This window comes from Rhipicephalus sanguineus, chromosome 7 (genome assembly GCF_013339695.2).
Source record: "Rhipicephalus sanguineus isolate Rsan-2018 chromosome 7, BIME_Rsan_1.4, whole genome shotgun sequence".
In the NCBI taxonomy this organism is placed as follows: domain Eukaryota; kingdom Metazoa; phylum Arthropoda; class Arachnida; order Ixodida; family Ixodidae; genus Rhipicephalus; species Rhipicephalus sanguineus.
The window spans coordinates 83,269,161-83,282,492 of record NC_051182.1 but is presented as its reverse complement, the minus strand read 5'-3'; the positions used below and the strand labels follow the sequence as shown (position 1 = coordinate 83,282,492).

The following is a 13,332-nucleotide window of genomic DNA, read 5'->3' as shown; positions in this document are numbered from 1 at the left end:
ATCCGCGGGCCGATGCGAGGCAATTATCCCAATTAGTATCCGGAAAGTTGAAGTCGCCACATTGCACAAGATTAGCACGAGGAAAGTGGGAGATTATATCAGATATGATGGAATTAGGTTCGTTGGCATCAGTGTGTTCGTGCTTGCCGGTAGCGAAATCTTGATGCAAGGAATCTCGTGCTGGCTTACAACAAATACGATGGAAAAGAACAGAGATCGGTTGACAAAAACAAAGACCCCACCGCCTTCACGATCGGACCTGTCCCGCCTAAAAACGGTATATGACGTGTTGTTTAAAATCTCGTTATCCTCAATATCCCAGTTCAGCCATAATTCTGTGATAATGACAAGGTCAGTGTCATCGTCTCTGACGACTGCTTCCAACGTTTCTTTTTTTGGGCAAGAAACTTCGAGCATTAGTTAGCGAAACCCCCATCATGTGAAACGTTGAGCTTCTTGACGGCTGGTGGCTGGGAGGGGTACGATGGGAAAGTGGAAGACCAGCGCTACGAATTGATGGCTACTTTGTAAGTTGTATGACTGAATTGCGTTTCAGCAGCGCGCTTTAGCGGTTGAGCTGCGACAGTTTTTAGTTTGCGCTCAACCTGTTCATGTTCTTTCCGGGCGTCCTTTCTGCTCGAGCAGCGCGTTGCGAGTTTTGAGCTCCTTGCCGTCGTTCGCGTGACATTGCAAATTGTGCCTATAACGTTCATAATTTCGCCCTTGTACGGAGACAATGTACAACAAACGCTCAGGTACGTCTTTCAAGACACGTTTCGCTTTCGTGTTATACCGATTCCTATGTCAGAGGGACCAGTCATGTTTTTATAGTTGCACACGTGTTACGTTAAAGATCAAGTGAACTGTTCTTTTTTGGGGTGCTTCGATAACGATTACAAGCATGAAAATACTCCCCTAAAATGACAGGACGATTACATGACACAGACCACGGCGTTGGTGGTTTCTACTCGTAAACGTTCAGCAAATATATGTATAAGAAAAAAATCTCTTCTCAGTAGGCATTTAACGATTAGTCCTTGCAAAATTATTGTTTCTTGCCTCAGTTCGAGGGCTCTATTCCCTCGTGTATTATCCAAAGCTCTACGCACTATCACCTGCTTTATCTGTTCGTGTGAAATCACGTTTTTTGGTGAAATGAGGAAGAAAAACATCGCTGATTCGTCGTAGGATTCAGCATAAGACGAAAGTGAAGCGTGTCTTCACAGAAGTGGTTGATGTTTATTATGCATTGATACGGTACGGTCTTGTACAATGTACATTTGTGTTTCTACACGCGTAGGCACGCGTTTCTACAATTACGTTAGCTCGTTCCTACGTGACAGGACAGCTACAATCCAACTCGGCTTAACCTGGGACCGAGGGGCACACCCCAAGGGGCCGTGATCTCTCCGTTCCTGTTCAACCTCTCCGTGCGCGCTCTGTCGCGACAATTCTCACAGATCGACGGCATCGGTCACGCCCTCTACGCAGACGACATCACCGTCTGGTGTACGAGCGGCAGCGACGGCCATATCGAGGAGCGATTGCAAGAAGCGGTAAACACGGTAGAAACGTTCTTACGGCAGGCCGGCCTCTCGCTATCGGCCGAGAAATCAGAATTACTACTCTACAGCCCGAAATACAAGGCGCGCAGAGACGCATACGCGGAGATCAACGTCCTGACGGCGGACGGTACACCGATCCCCACGGTGGACCAAGTTCGCATTCTAGGCATGGTCATTCAGGCCAACGGCCATAACGACGTCAGTACCACTCACATTTCCAAGAAGGCCGAAGCTATGGCTAAATTAATTAATCGAATTTATTAATCCGCAGACTGTTCCACGCGTTCCTCATGAGCCACATCAACTATGTGGCTCCCGCCCACCTGTGGCAAAAAGGAGACGTACGCCGTCTCGACGTGATCATCCGCCGGTGCGTTAAACAGGTGCTCGGGTTACCGGGCAGCACCCGCACGACCAAGCTCAACGAACTAGGCATTCACAACACATTCAACGAAATTGTAGAAGCTCAAAAAGTCTCTCAAATTGTAAGGCTGTCTTCCACTGCAGCTCGGCGACGTTTACTAGCACACCTCGGACTCAAATCTCCCGTAACCCCAGGAAGCCCGCGACAGCTCCCCGAAGAGCTGCGCGCGAAATTTACAGTATCCCCGATACCCCGTAACATGCATCCCACACATAATGTGGGGAGACGTCAGGCACGGGCGCGAGCCCTACTCCGTACCGCAGCCGCTATGGAGGGTAACGTGGCCTTCGTAGACTCAGCGCAATACGGACCACTTTGTCTCGGTAGTCACAACACTCAAAGGCGAACACTTGTCGTCTATGACTTTATTAAATTCGAACGCTGATCGCGCCGAGCAGGTCGCTGTGGCACTAGCTCTCGCTGCCACCGACCGCACCACCATTTACACAGATTCGCGCGTAGCCGCACGGGCTTTCATGACGGGCTCGATTTGTCGGGAAGCAGCGCGCGTTCTCTCTGCTGCCAATTGGTCAGACAAAAAGCACATCATCTGTTTCCCGGCACACGTTGGCCGACACGTACACGGAACCATCCTCAATGCCAACGAATTGGCTCACTCCCGGGCGCGAGGTCTCACATTCCACGTCGGGGAGAACCAATCGGAGGCTGAGGACGTTACTTGGTACTTCAGAGATCCGTTGTTAACATTTAATGAAATCTGCAAACATTACCAGTTGGAGAGGCGGAGGCACCCACTCCCGCACCCACACTTAAACAGGGCTCAATCAGTCACTCTACGTTTGTTACAGACAGAGGCGTATGCATCGCCTTTAAAATGTTCCAAGTACATGGATGGCATAGAGCCGGGGTGCCCGCGCTGTGGCCACCCCAAATGCACCTTACAACACATGCTGTGGCAATGCCCTGCGTTGCGCGGGAGCAGCGAGTCTCCCTCTACAGAGGCGGACTGGAATTATCTGCTCACTAGCCAAGACAAAGAAGACCAACTTAGGGTCATCCAGAGGGCCCGCGACATGGCCATGGAGTTTAACCTCCCCGTCCCGTCGTGGGAGTGGCCCACCGGTGTCACCCCCTAAGGAGGTCGAGCGCCGCCTCCGGATAATAATAAAGTTCTTTGCCTGCCTGCCTACCCGTACCTTAGACGCTAAGGAGCGTTTGCCTCGAAATGCAACGCTAGCCATCACTTTCCACGGTGTTACGAGATGCGCGCCAAACCGTACTACTTCGCGTAGCAGTACATGTGCAGACGCTCCGCCCCCGTAGCTTTCTCTTCATTGCCACAGAAAGTTGTCCGCGAGTATAGTTACCTAAAAATAACAAAAAACATGGTTGATCCCTCCGTCAAAGCAATCGGAATAACACGAAAGTAAAGTGTGCCCTTACAGAAGTAACTGAATGTTACTGTACATAGATATAAGACAGTTTCCACCATGTATATTGATGTCTGGCAGCTATGGCACCGTTTTACGTGTATGCACCCACTTTATTGATTGGTGGTACATCTCCATCCCGACGACTAACGTCCATGTTAAATGATTAAACAAACCCTTGTGGTAGCTGTAGTAGTTAACGGTGAAAGCTTAATCAGAGAACGAGGTGTGATAGCCAGAAGAGCGTCGCATATCGAACGCAGAACTTGGTCGCCATTCCGCGGCATGTTAGAATGTGAATGAACACCATGGCTGGACTAGACAGAAGCGCAAAGCGCGTCGTGCCGCTCCGGTAGCCCGGCCGCAATTTTTCTCGGGTCGAGCGCGCCAGCGGGGAACGCGGTGTTACAGCCAGGTGAGGCAGGCGCGCGTCGCAGAGCTATTTTTAGTTTGGACTAGCGTGATGCTTTGAGCGAGGCCGACGCTTCCACGACGCTCGGGCTGAGATCGCCACCTCGCGGTTTGTTCAGGCATTGACAAAATTGAACTTCTATTGAAAACGCGCCGAATAGGATGGACGTGTAGCGCGTTGCTGGTGCTAATAGCGGAGGCTACAGTAATGACGAATTACTTTACTTTACCGCTCCCAGATGGCAACACCACCCCGCCAACCGGGAGAATGGCAAATATAAAAGGCGTGTTTGTAAAGCCTTTAGAGTATGTGACCGTGGCGCAGTGGATAGCGTGCCCGGCATCTGTTGTTGCGGACCATGCGGTCGTGGGTTCGATGCTCGTTGACGGAACTTTTTTCTTTGCAATCTGATCACGTAAATTTTTTCGTCGTCATTCCCGTGACGGAAATACGTCACTGAAGCCTTGGTGGACCCCGGCATAAAACACTTTCGTGTTAAAAAAGAAGCGTGCGTGGTAGTGTGAACTCTTTGCAAGCGTCTTTATTTGAGGAGAGAAACGGCAACGTGGGCGCTCCCGAGTAATATGGAAACCTACGCATGTGCTCATGCATACACTGCCGCACTGCTATTCTGCAACACAGGAGGCAGAGGTTTGTAGCCTGAACGCGCGAAGAGGTTTGACGCCCCGCTGGCATCGTTATCTTTCGGCAGCGCGTATTCAAGCAGTTGTAGTACTTGGTGCTACCACACTCGACGCATTAGGCGGTGGAAAAACACCGCTGGCGCAGGGGGAAGCTACATTACTCTTACAACGGGCCGCCACACGCTAACACCAAGCGAAATGAAAAGAACGTAAGCGCCTCTAGGGCGAGTTCCCGATGCTTGCGCGGTTAGCGTTTGTCGCTCACATCGAGACGTTCTGAATGCGTCATCGGCGGATCAATCTCGACAGCGCCCGTTAATGTCGTGACGCAGTTCTTCGCTTCACCGCTCCCAATCGGCGGCACTACTCCACGCCGCCTGCCCTGTCTAGCCCGGCAAACCAAGATCACTATGCAAGCAAGAATGTGTGAGAGATATAAGGCGCCTATGTGTAGCCTCGTGCATGTGCGTCTGTAGCTCAGTGGGTAGAGCGCCGGGTACCCATGGTCGCGAACCGAGAGGTGGTCGGTCGTGGGTTAGATCCACGGGGACCAACCTTTTCTTCTACTTTTTTTTTCTTTGTCATCCATTACATTGCATTTTAGTAACGTCATATTCATGACAGACACACGTCAGTGAAGTCTTGGTGGACCCCTGCGTCAAATGCCTTTGTTTTAATAACGTGATTTTACGGTTTTATGTCGTGTCTAGTCATCTAATATCAATATTAGGTTACAGGGTTGGTCTACTTAATGCGTGTATAACTTCAAGACATCAATTTTTCATCATGAATTGTTGCATAATTTTTTTCTCCGCGTGCACGAATAGGCTTATGTCTCAATACATGTTCTAAAGAAGCAACTACTTTCATTACAGACGATCAGAATCGAACACAAGCGCCGGAGTCCTTTGATGTAATTCACGCGAGTTCCAAATGCCTAATTATAGCGTTTCAACGCAAACGCTCCGATGCAAATGGTATGTGTTTAGATCGCTCTTTTATATTTTAATTATATCAAATTAGCACTTAAACCTATGTAGGGATACCGAGGTACTAACTACGACATATGGCCACATTTTTATTGTTCTGCCGTCGAAAAACTATATTTGGCTCCCTGGCTATATTTGCCCTATCATTTTACATTTGAACTGCGCAACTTAGCAAACCCCCTTTCGTAGCATAACATTCTTAACGTAGAGAGACTCGCACGTCATTGATCTTGGCCAGAGTGACCACTAGAGACCGGATTTTTAGGTAATAAATAGTGCGTTTTAGGCGCCAAAGATACGCAGGCAAAACAACGGTTTGGCCTCCAATGTAGGAAATACAGGTACACTAAATTTTTACACAAATCCATATAATTTCAAAGAAACACGGGCGCCACATCTGTTTGCGACAAGAAAACAACAAAAAATCACACCATCTCCGCTAAAGGGGAGCATGAGGCGATGCGAAGCAGCGTTAAGGCATGTCGAGCCCGCGTTTCAGAAGGGAAGTGGAGAGGGGGAGGAGAGAGGGAAGGGAGAGGGGGGGAGTAGTGGAGAGGTAGAAAGTGGGAGAGGTGAGGGGCAGCAGAGAGGGAGAACAGGGGAGAGGGGGAAGTGAGAGAGATGGGGGATGTGGGAGGGGGAACGTGGGAGAGGGGATATGGAGAGGGGGAATGGGAGAGGGGAATATGAGAGGGGAATGGGAGAGGAGGGTTGGACGTGGGAAATGGGGAAAGTGGGAGATGAATGTGTGGAGAGGGTTCGCGCATGCGCAGTAGGGGTGGTCACGCCGCACACCACCAACCGGTTTAAACTCCGCCTTAAGATGTTTCGAATCTAATACAGCTCAACGTAGCCGTGCAATTGTCCTTTATCACGCACGCTTTGCAGAACACGGTCACTCCGCTTTTCCTGTAGCATGGTGACTCAAGTGTCCACTGTCGAATGAACTCACACCTCTGTGCCTTTCGTTTCGGCATGATTGAGAAGGGTAGAGCAGGAGCAGACATCTATATCGCTAAAAGAACAAGATGAGGGAATTCTTCCTATTTTCTTGGTCTAATGGCACAGAACAAAGTTTCTCCCCTGGCGCTGAACACCTTAAATAGTAAATTACAAACTAAACAAAAGCCGCGTGCACATTACATTTTTCATTCTTCTTTTGCTCTTCACTCTCCCCTGACGGTTCTCCACGATTTCACATTCGCCAAGTGCTCGCGCCATGTCTCCGCGGCAGCAGATGCTCGTCCGCGCGTCCCATTTCACTGCTGCTAGCGGTTTTTTTTTTGACCGAGAGGACTAGGTTGAACTCCATAGAGTTCTGAACAGTCAATGTCGCGCGGTAACCTTAATAACGGGCTGAAACTGCAACCGGGAAGCGAAATTGGAGGTCAAATGTGTTCAAATCGGCGCCTGTTTTAAAAAAAAGGCATTTATAGGTACTTATAACCATGCAGGCACGAACGCCAAAAATAGGCATTTATAGGCACTATAAAAACACTATAAAAGCCCTCTTAAGCCTCTAATTTATGTTCATATATCAAAATGCCGCGATAAGAGTGTAAGAAAAAATTATAGGCATATGCCTAAAATCTGGCTGTAGGGAAGACTTTACGACCGCTCAAGAAAATGTTTTGCTCGATGCTGTTGCTTTTTCAGCCAGATAGTTGTAGGAAGCGGTAAATAGCTTTTCGGGTGCGTCAAAGTTATTTTCGCTCATATATCTGGCTCAAAAAATAACAGTTTCCACACAGCCAATGACCAATTTGAACCTCTTGACATACTAAATTTTAAATTATTCAGTGCACGCTGCGCTACGATGATGTAAATATCAGAAGTTGCTGCCGTAGGTGTATTTGTGCAGTGCTTCACTACTGGCCGCGACATCGGCCTATAGGTGGCAGCAGCGTCGCTGCGTTAGTGTGGGGAGGCGGTCGGAGGCGCGTATATAAATGCACACAGCGGCGCTTCGTTGTGAGCAGCTTCAGCTGATTGTCGGCGAATAAAATGCGTTGATTGCTGCTTGCTGGTAATATATACACTCCGCATTGTTGAATCGATGCACGAAGATTATCCAACGTTCCTATTACTTGTGAGAGATGCGCAATCTGCCGATGAAAGGGATGCTCGCCCTGGATGACAGTCTGCGCTTACGCATTATATGATGTTTTTTCTGGTTTTCTCTGTCCGTTTTTACCTTGTGTTCTGTGTACTACGCACTGCTGTAGCACGACTGAACTATTTAAGTGTTTACTTGTTCATTTGTACACTAGCCCATATTCTTGTGCAATGAGTTCAATAGCACTGTTCACGCGAATACGCATACGCAGGTAAGGATTGAGCACAGAGCTTTCATCGATTGATTACGTGCACGACAGTGATGCAACAAAGGTCCGATTATTTTATATAATAAGTGTCTCTTTTCAAAGTAATAATGTCCGCTGCCTTCCATCAATTTATAACTCCACACAAACGCTCAAGATAATGTGAAAAAGAAGGATAAAGTTTCGCGTGAAATTATACGACGTAAATGTAAGGCACGCCGTCGGGCTAAGCACACGCGTGGTTCTGCATAAATTTCGCTCCAAGTTAAAATTGCGCGCGGCGACTCCGTTTTATCACTGCCGTGTCATTCCATTGTGTGTTTTTTAGGGACGGTTTGCGTACTGAAGTCTCAGAATTCACTCGATAGAAATATTTCTCTGTAGCGGGACCACGACCGTAAAATAAAAGGGCATCTTAAGCGCAATTAAAGCTCATCATGAACTACAGTGCCGTAATTATACACCTAACATCAACGCGAAAGTGCATGAGCCTCGTTTTTGTGTACCACCGAGTCGCTAAAACGCTGCATTCAGATACAATTTAGTGCTCCTCATGTTTGGGACTATGCCAAGCACACTTTCCGATGTGCTTGAGCCAGAAAGCGGCATCAAGACGGAAATGATTCCGGCGAACGAAGGGTTCGACACCAATACACAGCCCTCTCGAAATTCGCAATCACTCATCTGATTACAATGCGCATGCGCCGAGCAAGCCCATTTGCTTCTGTACACCATGTAAGGTATACGTACGAGCAGTTAAAATCGCGCTAACATAACAGAACAAACCGCCCTTTGAGAACGTACAGGACGTACGCGCATATGCAAACACGGCGTGGCTAGCAGACGACGCAGGGAGCAATCCACACTATGCGCGCTTCAGCGTGTAGCCGCCATGGGGCGACTCCCCTCGTTCTCGCGGCAAATAGCATGTGGATTCATAGCTAGTCATATATAGGGTTTCATTCACTAGTATAAATGCGGATAGCAAACACTGTAACCACAACAGGCGTTCTCCAGTCATTGGTTATTAATCAGAGGCAGTTTCAAGCATTGGCGTTATTCTGTGGAGACATCATTTACTATTAATAAAAAGTTGTTAAATGGAGGTGGCAGTTTATTTGACTGACATGCAGAAGGCCTGGATTCAACTCTGGCCCAAGCGGTGATGTTTACTTTTTTGGCAGCAAAAGCTGTTATGAGATCACAAGACGGGCTGTTTTCGGCGCCGTAGTTGTCCGCCGCCGCCGGTGTCCATAACCGTAATCTCGCGAAATAATTAAAAAGTGAAAACAATTACCAGAATACAACGGGGTTCTAACCTAAGCCCTACCTCAAAGCCATGCTGGTGCTCGAAGCTGCTTTTCGAAAAGACCATGCACCGGCTTCATATCGGGAATTAACCACATTACCATATGTAATGTAACGTGGTAGAAGAACAAAATAAGAAGCAGGCTTCACACAACATGAATTCTGTAACCAGGTGTTACACAAGGCGAATAGCGCAACGAGTGGGTTGCTGTATGCTTCCAACCCATTACAAAGGGCTCTTGCATAATTCGTCATCGTTATCAGACCCAGCATCAACAAAGTGCACATAATACCTTACAGGTGTTTAGCGGCTACCACGATTCCCCGCAGAGTGAAGAAAAATGGCATGGTGGCTGCTTCCCTACTTCACAAAAATTATGATGGTTTATAGCGTTGTGGGTTCCTCGCAACTGCACTTCTATTGGTTGCCAAGGAAGCCAACAAGGTCCCCATGATCCATTTTCCCAGGGTCTCAATAAAGATATTTCCCTCTCTCTTTCTCTCTTCCTCACGTTAAAGGCACCGACAACTGCCCAGAATATGAAATGAGGTGACACCACTGATGTAAAGATTGGCCGTTGCACTGGCTCAAACCAACCCTGTTTTTTTTTCGTGAGAGATGGATTTATATTTGTAATTCTTATTGAAAGTCGCGAAAAATGACCTGTGGCGCCTCCGGCGGAAAAACATGAATGATTCGATGAAGACGGCCACGTGACCGTTGATTGGTGTACGCGGTCGACGATTTTATTGTTAGTATTGAAATAGTGTTCGTTTCTTTATATTAAAAGGTATTACTCCATAATAATGTACATATAGGCCTGCGTTAGTAGTATGCATTAAAGTGGCGCTGCCTTCGCATGATGTAATGATCCCATGTTCGTCAGCGCGTCTTGAGCAACTTTTCAGCGTGCTCATGCAACCGTGCACGCAGTTTCCAGGTCGCTAAGATTTTGGAGCGACATAGTTTTGCTACCTAAACCTCGTCTAAGAAATGACGCGAACTGCTACTCAGTGCGGCCGTGCATATGGGCTGTCACGTTTTCGATTACTCGGCTTGGCTCGGGTATCGAGAGTGTAACGACGCCGGGACAAGCCATTCATGACACAGGCGCAGGCGCACACAACGCTGTAAAAATACCGGGAAGGTGTGTAAAGCCACATTGTCTCATTGTAACCGCTTGCTATTTTCAAAAATGGTTGGAAAGCTCAAAATAAAGGTGGTTAAGCACAGTTACAGTAACTCCTGCGAAAGCAGAACAATGACAGCATTCACAAGGGCTAGTGGTATCGCTATCAATTCTCAGCGTTGCTGGAGCAAGGCTTCATGCGTGTTTGGAACCTTTCAGGTCGAAAAATACTGCTTATAAAATAACTACGTGCTTTTCGGATAAACTGCTGCAGCTACAAACGCTACGAAGGGTGAGCTTCCTGTCGCGCCGTAATAAACTGGGTCGAGAAAAATCAGTTGTCGGTCCCTTTAACCTAGGTTATATAGCGTGGTGGGAGAGTGAAATAACGACCGGGCGTCACACAATGCGAATTACGTAACTAGTCGGTCGTTTAAAGCTTCCTACCCATTACAAAGGGCTCAGCCATAATTCTTCATCGCCATCAGCCGTCGCATCAACAAAGTGCACACAATGCCTTACAGATGTAGTTCGCTTCTCCACAGAATGACGAATAATGTCGTAGTGGGTGCTTCCCACCTTAACAAAAGATTATTTGTGGCGCAGTGAGAACGTTGCTAATTTACTTGTCCGAAGAGAGTTTATAACAGGCTCTAGAAATGCCGCTCTTCCAGCTTTCGCTGTGACTGTACAGCACTTTGCGCGCAGGCCTGGCGTTATTTTTTTTGTGCTTCCATCGAGATATTGCACCCATCGGCAATGCCGCCGAAGCATGCGATTTTTAAAAATTCCAGTTTGTGTATACTGTTGATCACCTCGGGTGCATATTCGAAAACAGGGGCCGCGCTATGCGGCTATGTGCCACGCGTGAGTGGTGGAAATGATTTCATGATGTACGTGGCTTACGATTTATGAGAACGTCAGAGTGCCTTGGCAAAATATACTACTGGGCACATCAGTATTAATCCGTTCAGGGCAATGCCAGAACCTGCCGTGACTAAGTTCGGCCGTAACGGCCTTCATTTCGCCGCCGTCACTTCGCAGCCATTTGTTGGACTAACTGTTGCCTTGTTCATTTTTAGTGGAGAAGTGGTGAGCATTGAGATTGACCCAATTTATGTGACACATACCCGTTCATGAGGATGATAGTTTTCCGATAGAATGCACAGTGGCACATACTTGTTCGATGACGGTAGTTTTCTCCTCCAATTTTAGTAGACCAGCAATTAGTAGTGGGATTTACCGAATTTTCTTGGCACACGCACGTTTAATATATTAATAGTTTTTTAGATCGACTCGTAAGGAATGATTTGCTAAATATGTTCGCTGTTAAAAAATACATCGGACATCAGGACATGTGATTTGCGCAGTGAGCGGGCGTTTGAAACTTCCAACCCATAAAGATTGGCTGATGAGTAGTGTGGTTTCCGCAATTTCCATGGCACATGCATGGGCAAGGAGTTTTAACACGGAAACGGGCAAACCCCTCTGACATATAAAGCTTCGCTGCAAGAATAAAAAAGAAAGAGCAGTATGCACTACCCGCATTAAAGCATATGAAACAAGTATTTTTTGTAGAATACACAAAGACGTGCTCCAAAATGCAGCAACTTAACGATGGTGTCTACACAGGAGCAATTGCCACTCAACTTTGTTTTAATATGGAACACAATATTATTTGGAGTACGTACTAACATGGTGGTCAAGGTGTCCCCTGTACACATTTGCGCAGATCAGGGGAATGTGTAAGATTACACTCGTCCGGCATTCTATTGCTTTTTTTTTGCTTTTTTAGGTACACTGAAGTTTTTTTTTATGTGAACTCTTAAATGAAAACAGTCTGGGCGGGGGGGGGGGGGGGGATGGGACACTACCATAGGAAGTTAGCGACATTCGTTTTCTTCATTGCGGTGCCTTCATGACCACTTCGCTGCTTATCTATTGCTGCGGCCTCTTGAAGTGGTTGTTGCAGCTGGCCGCATGCTCCTCGTAAGTGTTACTCTAGCTGGATATTGTACTCCTAGTAAAACGAGTGTTTTGCCGCCGACGCGGTGACCACGAACTTTATCTCGCCGCTGACATCACAGCTAAGCTCCACCTCCATAATTGCCGTTATGTGGCTTGGGGTAGAAGACGCCAGGCGCAGGCCCGCCGCGAACGATGCTGTCGCCCAAGGCAACGCGGGGCGAGAGCACAGCTAGGCGCAGTATTTTGTGATCATGTGAACCGGCTTAGGGAAGAGCTTAACAGCTCTTTGTCGTTGTTTTTATCTAACTTTTGATCAAAACTGGATTGTCCATGGAATACAAAGGGGTGTTCTTAATTATTTGCCAGTAGTTCGGGCAAGCTTGTTATCCGGGAACGTTATTGATATTACCAATATCATGCGATGGCAAGGTACTGCGAAATACCTTTTTGGAAGCCACAATAACCTAACGCAGACTACAGGAAAGTCTCAGTTTAGCGCAGAACATTGAAGCATCGAAATATATGCTTTATGGGGGCGCTCCGCGGCTGTGAGCGCGTAGAAGACGACAACTATCGCGTGTGCGCTCGTGTCACGCGGCAGCTGCTGGCAGCTGGTAGTGGCGGCCGAGGCTTGTACCAGTAAAGATGTGTCTCTTTGGGTCTCGGCCTCATCTCTAAAGGGTTCAGGGCTAGCTATAGCCGCAAAACCCTACAGCTTGAAGTGTTATCGTCTGACTTCTCTTACAGATAAACAGGTCTGCTTGTTGTGGGCTAAAAGTGATGCCGAAGGAGCTCTTCCCCCTGACTGCAAAGTTATGTTCGCAAGCTACTGCGATTCACCCATATATTTTTTTAACAAAGGAGACTCTGTGTGCAATGGTAAGTTAAAGTGTTATTTAGGCACAAATAGCTGTCCTATGCATTTGCTTGTGCGCGTTAGAACTTTATCGAGCTTATTTTTCTTTTCAGGATATTATTTATAGTGATCGCATCTGCAAAGTGTATTGCAAAATAAATGTGTAAATCTGAGTTCGCGTCATGACACATCTTTTATAGGTTCTGCCGTCTTCCACGCAAATGAAGATGCAGTTTCTCTCTTTTTGATTTTCTGCATTTTGTTTCTTCTTCGCTTTTCTCGTTTCCTTCCTGTTTTTTCTGTCTTTCAGTTCTTTTATATTAT

At 47.3% G+C, this 13,332-nt stretch overlaps 1 long non-coding RNA gene across 1 annotated transcript in view; it reads left to right on the top strand.

Annotated features, from left to right (window-relative positions):
• Positions 1 to 13,026, top strand: part of LOC119400765 (uncharacterized) — a 28,785-nt gene extending 15,759 nt beyond the window's left edge. The window contains exons 2-3 of the long non-coding RNA XR_005185213.2: positions 5,312 to 5,413; positions 12,900 to 13,026. This is a non-coding gene — a long non-coding RNA (uncharacterized LOC119400765). The remainder of the gene's footprint in view (positions 1 to 5,311; positions 5,414 to 12,899) is intronic.
• Positions 13,027 to 13,332: the final 306 nt, after the last annotated feature.